Source organism: Chelonia mydas, chromosome 6 (assembly GCF_015237465.2).
Source record: "Chelonia mydas isolate rCheMyd1 chromosome 6, rCheMyd1.pri.v2, whole genome shotgun sequence".
Classification (NCBI taxonomy): Eukaryota; Metazoa; Chordata; order Testudines; family Cheloniidae; genus Chelonia; species Chelonia mydas.
Genome location: NC_051246.2, coordinates 3,912,645 through 3,925,785, shown reverse-complemented (window position 1 = coordinate 3,925,785; position 13,141 = coordinate 3,912,645). Strand labels below are relative to the sequence as shown.

Sequence of the window (13,141 nt, the reverse complement as noted above, 5' to 3'; positions counted from 1 at the left end):
GCTTCTCTCACTACGGGTTCCCTGCAGCCTGTCTATCTCCTCAAACCCTGGATGGGGACCCACGGGAGGCGCGTTTGATCCACCCCGGTGGTGGAACATTTGCCAGCCACAGCTTCACGCCCAGCTGGGGTGAGACAGTGAGAAGAACCTCAGGAGACTTTTTTTGGTGCCTTGATCCATCTTCAAAGTGTGTCTCTCTGAACAGAGACACAGCCCAGCCCTGGCCGCCGGTAGGAGTCATGGCAGAACAGCTCAGCTCCTGAGACAGGTGAGTGATGGGTGGGTGTGCTCAGACTGTGGCCATCATCAGGGGAACCCATCACTCTGGGCAATGCTTAGACCCCAACTGAGATCAGGGCCTCCATCACTCTAGGCAGTGCACAACCCCCCCCGCCCGCCCCCACCCCAACCAAGACTGGGGACCCCATTGCACCAGGCACTTATTAGACCCCAACTGAGATTGGAGTCCCCATCACAGTGGGCATTGCACAGACCTCAACCAAGATCAGGGCTCCCAGTCCCCCCACTGCTCTCACCCTCCAGACCCCACTCTACTCCCAGGGCTGTGGATAGAACCTGGTGTGACATTCCCCTGGTGTTATCTGGACTGGTGATCTGCTAGGTCACTCCAATCCTCGACTCTGGGAGCCAGCCTTACCCTGCTCTGCTGTGAGAACCCCCACTCCCGGGCTGTTGACACACAATCTCTGGCATGTAAGCTGCTCCCAGCTATGTGAGTGAGCACTTCTGGCCAGCTGCTGCTTGGATTGTGCAACCAAATGGCACTAGCCAATATCTCCGGTCCCAGACACAACCCTAGGAACCTCCATCTTGCAGTGTCCAGTTATGCCCGCTGGATGCTGCAAGTTTATATGAGTTCATCAATTTAACAAAGAAATTGATATTTACCAGTCTTGTTATCCCAAGGGGAATCTCTGACATGCTTCAAACCAAACACACTGCTTCGGGTAGAATAAACAAACAAATTTATTAACTACAAAAAATAGATTTTATGTGATAAAACGTCAAAGCACAAGAAATCAGATTTGGTCAAATGAAATAAAAGCAAAACGCATTCTAAGCTGATCTTAACACTTTCAGTGCTCTTATAAACTTAGATGCTTCTCACCACAGGCTGGCTGGTTGCTTTTCAGCCAGGCTCTCCCCTTTGATCAGCGCTTCAGTCCCTTTGTGGTGGTGCCTGTAGATGTAGGTGGAAGAGAGAGCCAGTATGACAAACGTCTCTCCCTTTTATCATGTCCTTTCATCCCTTGGCTTTGCACCCCCCCTTCAGAGTCAGCTGAGCATTACCTCATCATAGTCCCAAACTGACCAAGGGAAGGGAGGTGACTCACTCGAGAGTCCAGCAGATCCTTTCTTGCTGCCTAGGCCAGTGTCCTTTGTTCCTGAGAGGCTGGGCTGGGTTTGTCCCATACATGCCCTGATGAGGTGTGAACTGCCCCTCTGTTCCTGGAGAGTTTTTACTGGGCTTGTTTTAAGCCATGAGGACACATTTTTAGCCTCATAACTATATACATGAAATTAAAACCTATAACAACAATGCTCGGTGCATCAAGAGCATTCCGAAGACACCCGACATGACAAATTTTGCATTGGATACCACACAATCATATTATAAGCCTGCATATGGGGGTGCAGACTGTTCCCCCGAGATACAGAGAGTCACACCCAGGCATCCTGGTCCCCCTCTTTAACCCACTCGACCCCACTTGGCTTGGAAATAGTGACCATAATATAATAACATTTAATAACATTTAACATTTAACATTCCTGTGGTGGGAAGAACACCTGAGCAGCCTAACACTGTGGCATTTAATTTCAGAAAGGGGAACTTTGCAAAAATGAGGAGATTAGTTAAACAGAAATTAAAAGGTATGAAGTGAGCTGTAGCTCATGAAAGCTTATGCTCAAATAAATTTGTTAGTCTCTAAGGTGCCACAAGTACTCCTGTTTTTTTGTGGATACAGACTAACATGGCTGCTACTCTGAAACAGTAACTAGAGTGAAATCCCTGCAAGCTGCATGGGCACTTTTCAAAGACACCATAATAGAGGCCCAACTTAAATGTATACCCCAAATTAAAAAACACAGTAAAAGAACTAAAAAAGAGCCTCCATGGCTTAACAACCCCATAAAAAAAAGCAGTGAGAGATAAAAAGGCATCTTTTAAAAAGTGGAAGTCAAATCCTAGTGAGGTAAATAGAAAAGAGCATAAACACTGGCAAATTAAGTGTCAACATGTAAAAAGAAAAGCCAAAGTTTGAAGAACAGCTAGCCAAAAACTCAAAAGGTAATAACAAAATGTTTTTTAAGTACATCAGAAGCAGGAAGCTTGCTAAACAACCAGTGGGGCCCCTGGACAATCGAGATACAAAAGGAGCACTTAAAGATGATGTCATAAATATAAAGGGAAGGGTAAACCCCTGTAAAATCCCTCCTGGCCAGAGGAAATCTCCTCTCACCTGTAAAGGGTTAAGAAGCTAAAGGTAACCTCGCTGGCACCTGACCAAAATGACCAATGAGGAGACAAGATACTTTCAAAAGCTGGGAGGAGGGAGAGAAACAAAGGGTCTGTGTGTCTGTCTATATTTTGTCTTTGCCGGAGATAGACCAGGAATGAAGCCTTAGAACTTTTAGTAAGTAATCTAGCTAGGTACGTGTTAGATTATGATTTCTTTAAATGGCTGAGAAAAGAATTGTGCTGAATAGAATAACTATTTCTGTCTGTGTATCTTTTTTGTAATTTAAGGTTTTTGCCTAGAGGGATTCTCTATGTTTTGAATCTAACTACCCTGTAAGGTATCTACCATCCTGATTTTACAGGGGGGATTTTTTTTTTATTTCTATTTACTTCTATTTCTATTAAAAGTCTTTTTGTAAGAAAACTGAATGCTTTTTCATTGTTCTCAGAGCCAAGGGTTTGGGTCTGTGGTCACCTACGCAAATTGGTGAGGCTTTTTATCCAACATTTCCCTGGAAAGGGGGGTGCAAGTGTTGGGAGGATTGTTCATTGTTCTTAAGATCCAAGGGTCTGGGTCTGTAGTCACCTAGGCAAATTGGTGAGGCTTTTTATTAAACCTTGTCCAGGAAGTGGGGTGCAAGGTTGTGGGAAGTATTTTGGGGGGAAAGATGTGTCCAAACAGCTCTTCCCCAGTAACCAGTATTTGTTTGGTGGTGGTAGCGGCCAATCCAAGGACAAAGGGTGGAATATTTTGTACCTTGGGGAAGTTTTGACCTAAGCTGGTAAAGATAAGCTTAGGAGGTTTTTCATGCAGGTCCCCACATCTGTACCCTAGAGTTCAGAGTGGGGGAGGAACCTTGAGATGGTGGCATAGCGGTGGGATTAACCTGAAATCATTTTGAGATCCAGTTGAGATTTTTTTGAACTAGAAATACAGATTTTAAAAAAAAAGGAAGTCCAGAAGCAGCTGAAACTGAAAGCAGCTTGTTTTTTTCTCTGCTTTGTGGCCAAGCAGAGACAAAAGGGGATTATCTTTGTGAATTGCAGGTTTTCTTTGCCTGGAGGCAGGGTACTTAACTCCTGCAGGGAAATTCACAGTCTTCCAACCCAGAGTTTTTTTTTTTTCCCCTAAAAGTAAATAGAAGGGGGGGTGTTCTACCCATTTGCCTGGAGACAAAAGTGGCAAGGGTTTTTTTTTTTTTGGATTTTGAGTTTTTACAAGGAGCACAAGTTTAAAAAGGAAACTTGTTTTTTTTCTTTGGGCTGGGTAAACAGGTTTCCAAGTAGTTGGAAGTTTTTGCTTTGATTTGGGCCCAGAGCAGAGACAAGGGAATTGTCTTTTTCTGTAGGCTGACAATCACTATCAGAGAATAGGTATTCTATTCCAGCACAGCAAAATTTTACAGCCAAGTTTTTTTTGTTTATTTCTAAACCTCGGGTGTAAAGTTAGTTAAAAACAGAGAGGTTAGAATGACAAAATCTGCGGCTAGACTACAGCTGGAATTAGCCAGATTTCAGGCTGAGGAAAGACAAAGGGAACATGAAAGACAGATAGAACTCATGCGGCTGAAGAAGGAGGAGAAGGAAAAAGAGAGGAAGCATGTGGAGGAGGAGAAGGAAAAAGAGAGGAAGCAAGTGTTGGGAGGATTGTTCATTGTTTTTAAGATCCAAGGGTCTGGGTCTGTAGTCACCTAGGCAAATTGGTGAGGCTTTTTTACCAAACCTTGTCCAGGAAGTGGGGTGCAAGGTTTTGGGAAGTATTTTGGGGGGAAAGATGTGTCCAAACAGCTCTTCCCCAGTAACCAGTATTTGTTTGGTGGTGGTAACGGCCAATCCAAGGACAAAGGGTGGAATATTTTGTACCTTGGGGAAGTTTTGACCTAAGCTGGTAAAGATAAGCTTAGGAGGTTTTTCATGCAGGTCCCCACATCTGTACCCTAGAGTTCAGAGTGGGGGAGGAACCTTGACAGATGACAAAATCACTGCGGAGAAACTCAATGAATTCTTTGCTTCAGTCTTCACGGCTGAGGATGTTAGGGAGATTCCCAAACCTGAGCCGTCCTTTGTAGGTGACAAATCTGAGGAATTGTCACAGATTGAACTGTCATTAGAGGAGGTTTTGGAATTAATTGATAAACTGAACAGTAACAAGTCACCGGGACCAGGTGGCATTTGCCCAAGAGTTCTAAAAGAACTCAAATGTGAAATTGCGGAACTATTAACTATGGTTTGTAACCTGTCCTTTAAATCAGCTTCTGTACCCAGTGACTGGAAGACAGCTAATGTAACGCCAATATTTAAAACGGGCTCTAGAGGTGATCCTGGCAATTGCAGACCGGTAAGTCTAACGTCAGTATTGGGCAAATTAATTGAAACAATATTAAAGAATAAAATTGTCAGACATGTAGAAGAACATAAATTATTGTGCAAAAGTCAACATGGTTTCTGTAAAGGGAGAAACTTACAAATCTTACTGTCTTACTAATCTATTAGAGTTCTTTGAGGGGGTCAACAAACATGTGGACAAGGGGGATCCAGTGGACATAGTGTACTTGGATTTCCAGAAAGCCTTTGACAAAGGCCCACCAAAGGCTCTTACATAAATTAAGTTGTCCTGGGATAAGAGGGAAGATCCTTTCATGCATTTAGAACTGGTTAAAAGACAGGGAACAAAGGGTAGGAATAAATGGTAAATTTTCAGAATGGGGAGGGGTAACTAGTGGTGTTCCCCAAGGGTCAGTCCTAGGACCAATCCTATTCAACTTATTCATAAATGATCTGGAGAAAGGGGTAAACAGTGAGGTGGCCAAGTTTGCAGATGATAGTAAACTGCTCAAGATATTTAAGGCCAAAGCAGACTGTGAAGAACTTCAAAAAGATCTCACAAAACTAAGTGATTGGGCAACAAAATGGCAAATGAAATTTAATGTGGTGTGACAAAGCTCTGTCCTTGCCTCCATGGGTCCCACGTTTCCTGGTGGATTTCACTAGCCTCAGAGGCTCACTGTGACCCTCCATGTAACCCTTCTCTATCTGGAGACAAGGGTCACAGTCTACTGAGCCATTTTCATCATAAGCCAGCAAGGGAGGTGAGGAGAAGTTATCCTTCCTTGCACAGTCTCTGTTGTCTCCCAGTCTCAGTGATTAAGCAGGGGGCAAAGGGGGGGGAGCCCAGGCCCACCCTCTAGTCCAGGCTCCAGCCCAGGGACCCTAATAGTATCAGCTATGGTAGCTGAACTTTTAGAAACATGACATGTACAATTCCCTGGGCTACTTCCCCCACAGCAGCCCTCGCTTCCTCAAGCTCCACTTCACCCTTACCTCAGGGCCTCCTTCCTTGTGCCTGATATGGTGTGTACTGCTCAGTCTCTCCAACAGCACAACTTCCTCCCACAGCTCCTGACATGCACACCCACCTGACTAACTGGGAGGCTTTTAACTAGTTTCAGCCAGCCCCTGATTGGCTTCAGGTGTCCCAATCAACCTAGCATTCTCCCTGCCTTCTGGAAAGTTCTTAATTGGCCCCAGGTGTCTTAATTGACCTGGAGCAGCTGCCATTTCACTTATCCTGGTACCAGGGATTTGTTTAGCCTGGAGCTAATATATCTATCTCCCACTACTTTTCTATAGCCATCTGGTCTTGCCCCGTCACAGTGGATAAATGTAAAGTGATGCACATTGGAAAAAATAACCCCAACTATACTTACAATACGATGGGGGCTAATTTAGCTACAACAAATCAGGAAAGAGATCTTGGAGTCATCGTGGATAGTTCTCTGAAGACGTCCACGCAGTTTGCAGCGGCAGTCAAAAAAGCAAACAGGATGTTAGGAATCATTAAAAAAGGGATAGAGAATAAGACGGAGACTATCTTATTTCCCTTAAATAACTCCATGGTATGCCCACATCTTGAATACTGCATACAGATGTGGTCTCCTCATCTCAAAACGGCTATACTGGCATGAGAAAAGGTTCAGAGAAGGGCAACTAAAATGATTAGGGGTTCAGAATGGGTCCCATATGAGGAGAGATTAAAGAGACTAGGACTTTTCAGCTTGGAAAAGAGGAGACGAAGTGGGGATATGATAGAGGTCTATAAAATCATGAGTGATGTGGAGAAAGTGAAGAAGGAAAAGTTATTTACATGTTCCCATAATAGAAGAACTAGGGGACACCAAATGAAATTAACGGGCAGCAGGTTTAAAACAAATAAAAGTGCACAGCGCACAGTCAACCTGTGGAACTCCTTGCCTGAGGAGGTTGTGAAGGCTCGGACTATAACAGGGATTAAAAGAGAACTGGATAAATTCATGGAGGTTAAGTCCATTAATGGCTATTAGCCAGGATGGGTAAGGAATGGTGTCCGAAGCCTCTGTCTGTCAGAGGGTGGAGATGGATGGCCGGAGAGATATCACTTGATCATTACCTGTTGGGTTCACGCCCTCTGGGGGACCTGGCATTGGCCACTGTTGGTAGACAGGATACTGGGCTGGATGGACCTTTGGTCTGACCCAGTCTGGCCATTCTTATGTTCTTATGAGTCCTGGCTCTCAATCCAATGCTCTATCCCCTAGACCACGTTGCCACTCAGCTTTTGACAATTAATTTACACAGTTGATATCTTTCATATCAGAGGCATCTTGCAATTGCAGGCTGTTTGATTTTCTATTCTCAACAAAGCAGTGGGGCAGCAGGTCGGGACTGAGGAGCACTGGCAGAGCGGGGGGAAGGGGGAGGAACCCCAGGGCTGGGCTAGCAGGGGGCTATGGGTTAAGGTGACCAGACAGCAAGTGTGAAAAATCGGGACAGGGGGTGGGGAGTAATAGGAGCCCATATAAAAAAAATCCCCAAATATCGAGACTGTCCCTATAAAATCGGGACATCTGGTCACCTTTCTACGGGTGGGGATGGAGAGGCACCAGCAGAGCCAAGCAGTTAATATTCAAATGTGATTTTCCTGATCTGTGATGCTGGGGCAAATTCACACATTTACTGTCCTCTCCCAGTCCGAGCCTGCTACCCTGACAGGATGCAGAGCTGTCACCCTTTCCTGCCCCACAGCCAGCATTGCTGTACAGTTCCAACCCAAGTGAAACACAATTCAAATCTACATTTAACCCAGCATTCCTTGTGGTTAGTAACGAGAGGGACGCAAACAGAGGGGTGAGGTGGCCAAAGCATCTGGGGCAGAAGGAAGGGGACAGGTTACCAGAGTAGATGGGCCTGGGGTTTGTTCCAGAGTTTTAGGGAGGAGGCGGGATACCAGGCTAGATGGGCCCATGGGCCTGATGCAGGGCAAAAGGGTGGGGACAGGATACTGGGCTAGGTGGTCCCGGGATCTCCTGCAGGGTGGTAGGGTTTCCTGCCATTTTCCCCAACAGCCACAGTGTAAAGGATGCAGCACTGTATGCTGGGTCTGATTCTGACCATGAGAAACTCCAGAAAATGACCCTTCGGTGGTCGTTAAACATAATCAAATCCACAACTCTGTGTGGCCACTAGGGGGCCCAGCGGCTTCTACAGGGAAACCAATCACAGCCAGCATGGACAAAGCTCCCACTGGTGTCGCTGGCTATAAAACTCACCATCTGGGGGACTAATGTCTTGCAAGCCACGGGTTGTGGGTGGCTTCTCACTTCCTCCTAGTGGCCAGACCCAGCCACGGATTCTGTCCACATGGCACTGCCCTCTGTTGGTTCCACTGATAAATTTCAGTGGCCCCTTATTATATTGCATGTTCTAGATGGGAATGTGAAACTATACCCACCTCATGGTTAATGCTGGGATTACAACACCCAGAAAAGAGGGAGGGGAGGGAATTGATGCAAATTACGTAATCCAAAGTCAAACATGCAAATGAGGTATCACGTCATTTGCATAATGCTTCCAGGCTTCCTAGATCTCAAATTTTTCATAGGTGTGCTACAGAACATGGCTGATGTCGTGGGTGGTAGGTGGATGCCTCTGTCTCTACAACAAAGTTAAACAACGGAACTGACTGCAACTGGATTGTCACTAATTCTGGACCTCTGTGTGTCTCTCCCTCTAGGGACGTTCAGAACCAACAGCCCCTCCTGGATGGGGGAACCCGTCATGTCAGCCATGCCCAGATTTGGTGCCTTCATCCCCCTCCTCCTCTTCATCTTCCCTGGGGCCTCCTCCCATTGTCACACAGGCATGGTCAATGAATTCAAGAAGCACACGGCCTTTGTGCCCGGGCACAGCCGGGCTGGGGAGGGCCTCGATGTGACCACGATGGCCAGGAAGGGGGCTTATCTGGTGGACAACAACCACTGGCAGTGAAAGGACAGTACCTGCATCCTGTGCCAGAACCGACTGCAGAGGCCAGTGGCAGAGGCTGCCTCTGGCCTCAGTGGACTGGAGGGTCCACATCTCGTGCCGCCGGAAGCTGAGTAGCTCGGTGCAGCAGTCAGTGATGGGCATTATGGAGTCCGCGGCGTCCACAGTGCAGAACGACTGGAAGGTGGGGCTGGACGTGCCTGTGAAGCCCAAGGTTAAGGTCCAGGTGGCACTGGCCAGATCGCACTCCAAACTGGCGACTTTCATGGTAGACCACACACGGATGGACAAATACAGCTTTGTGAGCCAGGAGGTCTCTTGCAGCTATTACAGGTGAGAGCCAGCCTGGGTCGGGAGGCATCACCTGGAATTCAGATCACAGCAACACCACACAGAGATACGGGGCCTTTCTCCTTTAGGGGGTGCTGGCTCCAATCTAGGTCCAGAAGGGAGAGACTGGCAGGCTCAGTGGGGCAGGGAATGGGACAAGGAGCCTTTCCCCTCTAGAAGGCGCTATCTACCACCTGTGACTGGCCAGCTATGGGGGATTTTCTTCTCTTGTGTCTCAGGACTGCCCAGCAACCTGCCGTGGCCAGAGTGGGGGCAGTCTGTCATAACTATCGAGCAGCCGGCAGTATCCCCAGCAAGGTTGTGAGATTCAGCAGCGTGGGTGGTTGCTTTGAGTAGGAGCCACCTGCTTAGATCCTTACTGGTGGGTTGGCTGGGGCCTTAGGACACGCAGCTAATGACCTCAGCCGACTCACCGGGCTGAGCACCATCCACCTCTTGTGTCCCTGACCAGGTTCCGGGTCAGCAAGACGCCACCGCTCACCAGCCATTTCACTCTGGCGCTGGAGAACCTCCCCGACCAGTACGACAGCAAATCCAAGCTGGAGTACCAGCAGCTAATCAGCAACTACGGCACCCACTACATGTCCCAACTGCAACTCGGGGGCCGGGCACGGGACGTGACGGCCGTGCGGGTCTGCGAAGCGTCAATGAGCAGCTTGAGTGACGACGAGATCAAGGACTGCTTGAGCATGGAGGCAGCCGTGAGTATCGGAATGGGCTCAGTCAAGGGTGGGCACAGCAAGTGCGAGGAGGAGAAGAAGAAGGGGAAGGTCCAGGGGAGCTTCCATGAGACGTATCGGGAGCGCCACGTGGAGGTGGAGAGAGGAGAGAGCATGACTGACATGCTGTTTTCCGGGAGTGACACCACCACTCTTCTCAGCCTGGATAGAGAGCCTCGAAGGCAGCCCCAGCCTGGTGTCCTATTCGCTGCACCCCATCCACACCTTGCTGGCACCGGACAATCCCAAGCGGGAGGTGCTGAGGCGGGCAGTGAGTGAGTACATCAGTGAGAGGGCCCTTTGGAGGAATTGCACCCGAAGCTGCCCCTCAGGGACTCAACGCAGCGCCGATGACCCCTGCTCCTGCCTCTGCCCCGGGGATACCATGACCAACACCTTGTGCTGCTCATGGGAGCACGGCCTGGAGAAGCTGATGCTGACAGTGAAGACGGTCAGTGGCCTGTGTGGGGACTACTTTACCGCTACGGATGCCTTTGTCAAGGTCTTCTTTGAGAGAAGGGAGATCCGAACTGACACCATCTGGGAAAACAACAGTCCCATCTGGAACGTCCCCTTGGACTTCGGTACCGTCCGCATCACCAGCGCCAGCAAGATCCGAGTCCAGCTCTGGGACGAGGACAAGTGGGACAATGACCTGCTGGGAAGCTGCGACATCTCGCTGGAGGCTGGGGGGCCCCACCAGAAGGATTGCTACCTGAACCACGGCCGCATCTGGTTCCAGTACAGCCTGCGCTGTGGGCCCCACCTCGGGGGTCAGAGCTCCTTCGACTATGTCTCCCAGCCACCCCAGCAGAGCACAGCCAAGGGGAAGGAGGTGGAGGCCTTCTGGTGAGCCCCTTAGATAGGGGATCGGAGAGGGGCATGGGTGTGCATTGGTCAATAGCACCCCTGTCCCCCAGAGCATTTCCTAGTTCCCGCTCTGCTGATGCTACTGGGCTTCATGCTGTCACCCCTGTTCGGGAATCTGTGTCTCCTATGCCACAAGAGACTATCTGCTCCTGCGGGCCCGTCATCCTCACAGCTCCCTCTGGGAAAATATCCCAGATCCATCAGACCAGTGTGTCCAGTGATTCCAGTTATGCAATGTATCCATCCAACCAACTAACCAAAATATATATCTACTGCAGCCAACCTATCTGCCCCACCCCATCAAACCAACCGTCAGCCAACCAACCCACAAATTGTTTCATTTATGTTATCCAACATATTCAGCCAGCTAACCACCAACCAATGAATGTAGCCAGTGCATCCAAACAAACAATAAATGTTATCTAGCATATCCAACGTAAAAAGCCAACCAGCCAACCAGCCAACGAAGGTGTTTAGGCTGTCCAATGTAACCAGCAAACCAACAAATTTATTTAGCGTATCCAGCCAACCTTCCAACCAATTCAACCAAAGTATCCAATGTATCCGTCCAATCAACCAATCAGTGTATGTATCTAGTGCATCTGGTGTATTCAAGAAACTAATGCCTTATGTATGTCCAACCAACATGTGTAGCCAGTGCAAGCAACCAACCAATGAATGTCGAGTTCATCCAGTCAACCAATATGTGCCAGCAATGCAACTAATCCCTCAGCCCACGTATCCATCCACCCACTGTAATTACCGGTCTAGTGCATCCAGCTGAAAAGAGACCATCAGGAGCAAAGCTAAGCCCCTGTCCTATTGTGGCATCAGGGATTAAACCTCTGCAGAAACCCGAAGATACTCCAGGGATGGACATGGTTCTGAACTCCCAGGGGATGGGCTGGGGTCCTCATTCACTAGGGGGCTGTTCCCTAACTGTCATTTATCTTACTTTCCACTACTACCCAGCAGCTTTGGGGTTAATTATCTCATCCTGAATGTGCAGGCCCCACCCACCATCCCTGCTCAGATGATCAGCAGTGATGCAGATATATCACTTCCTCTTGGTAGGAAGTCATGCCACAGGGCTGTTGATTCCAGCTGTCATCAGGCTCAGGGAGAGGGCACTGCATTGGGGTCACATTGGGAAGGGCAAATTCCCCCTAATTTGGGGATTAAAGCATTTTACTGCTTCACCCCTATCTGCATCTGTGAGAGCCTAGATTAATAGCTCCATTGTGCAGTTAACTGGTGAATGACGGTTGTTAGCTCTGAACCCTACTGACTGCAAGTTAAATATCTCCTGCCTGGAAAACTGCCATGCAGCTTTGCAGCTCCACAGCAAAATTATTTGCTTCTGGGAGGATTCCAGCTCTCTGAATGTCTTACAAATGTATCTCCCTGCTTCAATAAATGTGTGTGAAAGCAAATTTCTAAGCAGAAAGCCTTGTCATTCTTCCAACCTCAGTGGGCTGGAACGGGAAGTAGAGTGGAAATGAGTAGCTGCAATACACACTTGGAACACTAGGGGGAGCTCTGGGCCAGAGGGGCTAGAGTGTAAAGTGGCTAATGCCAGTCAGTGCGAATGGCTTCTGTCGGGGACAGAGTGGGGGTGGGAAAGAGATACAGGGAGATGGGCAGTGTTCTTAGAGGGGCATTAATATCCCCTAGCTGATATTAGCAAGACTCTGCTATTGCCAAGGGGATATGAGGAATTTTCCCTTAAAGTGGATTCAGCTCTCATCTGGCTTTTGAGCAGGGGGATTGGCTGGCTCAGGGGGCTGGGGAATGGGACATGGGGCCTTTCCCCTCTAGGGGGCGCTGGTTCTGATCTGGCCCCACGACATGGCTGGCTCCGGGGGCTGGGGAATTATAGTAATAGTCCTCCTCTAATGGTGCATCTCTGATTCCCTCCAGCAGTTGGCAGCCTGGATTCGTAAAGCCCCCAGCCAGTTGATCAGCTAAATCAGGGGTGGGCAAACTACAGCCTGCAGGCTGTGACTAGCATGTCAGACCTTTTAATCCAGCCCTCGAGCTCTTTCTGGGGAGCAGGGTTGGGGGCTTTCCGTGTGGCTCCCAGAAGAGGTGGCATCTCCCTTCTCCAGCTCCTACTCGTAGGGGCAGCCAGGGGGATCTGCACGCCCCAAGTGCCGGCCCCCAAAGCTCCCATTGGCTGGGAACCATGGCCAGTGGGAGCTGCAGGGGTGGCACCTGCAGGGGTGGCAGCGTGCAGAGCCGTCTTGCTGGCGCCATGCCTCCGCATAGGAGTCTGAGGGGAGACATGTCACTGTTTCCAGTAAGCGCCACCAGAAGCCTGCACCCCTGATCCCCTCCCGGGCCCCAAACCCCTGCCCTAGCCCTAATCCCCTTCTCACACTCAGAACCCCTTGGTTCCAGCCCAGAGCACCCTCCTACA

General features: G+C 48.9%; 1 pseudogene; it reads left to right on the top strand.

Annotated features, from left to right (window-relative positions):
• The first annotated feature begins 4,768 nt into the window (after window positions 1-4,768).
• Window positions 4,769-12,121, top strand: LOC102934738 (annotated as a pseudogene).
• The last annotated feature ends 1,020 nt before the right edge of the window (window positions 12,122-13,141 follow it).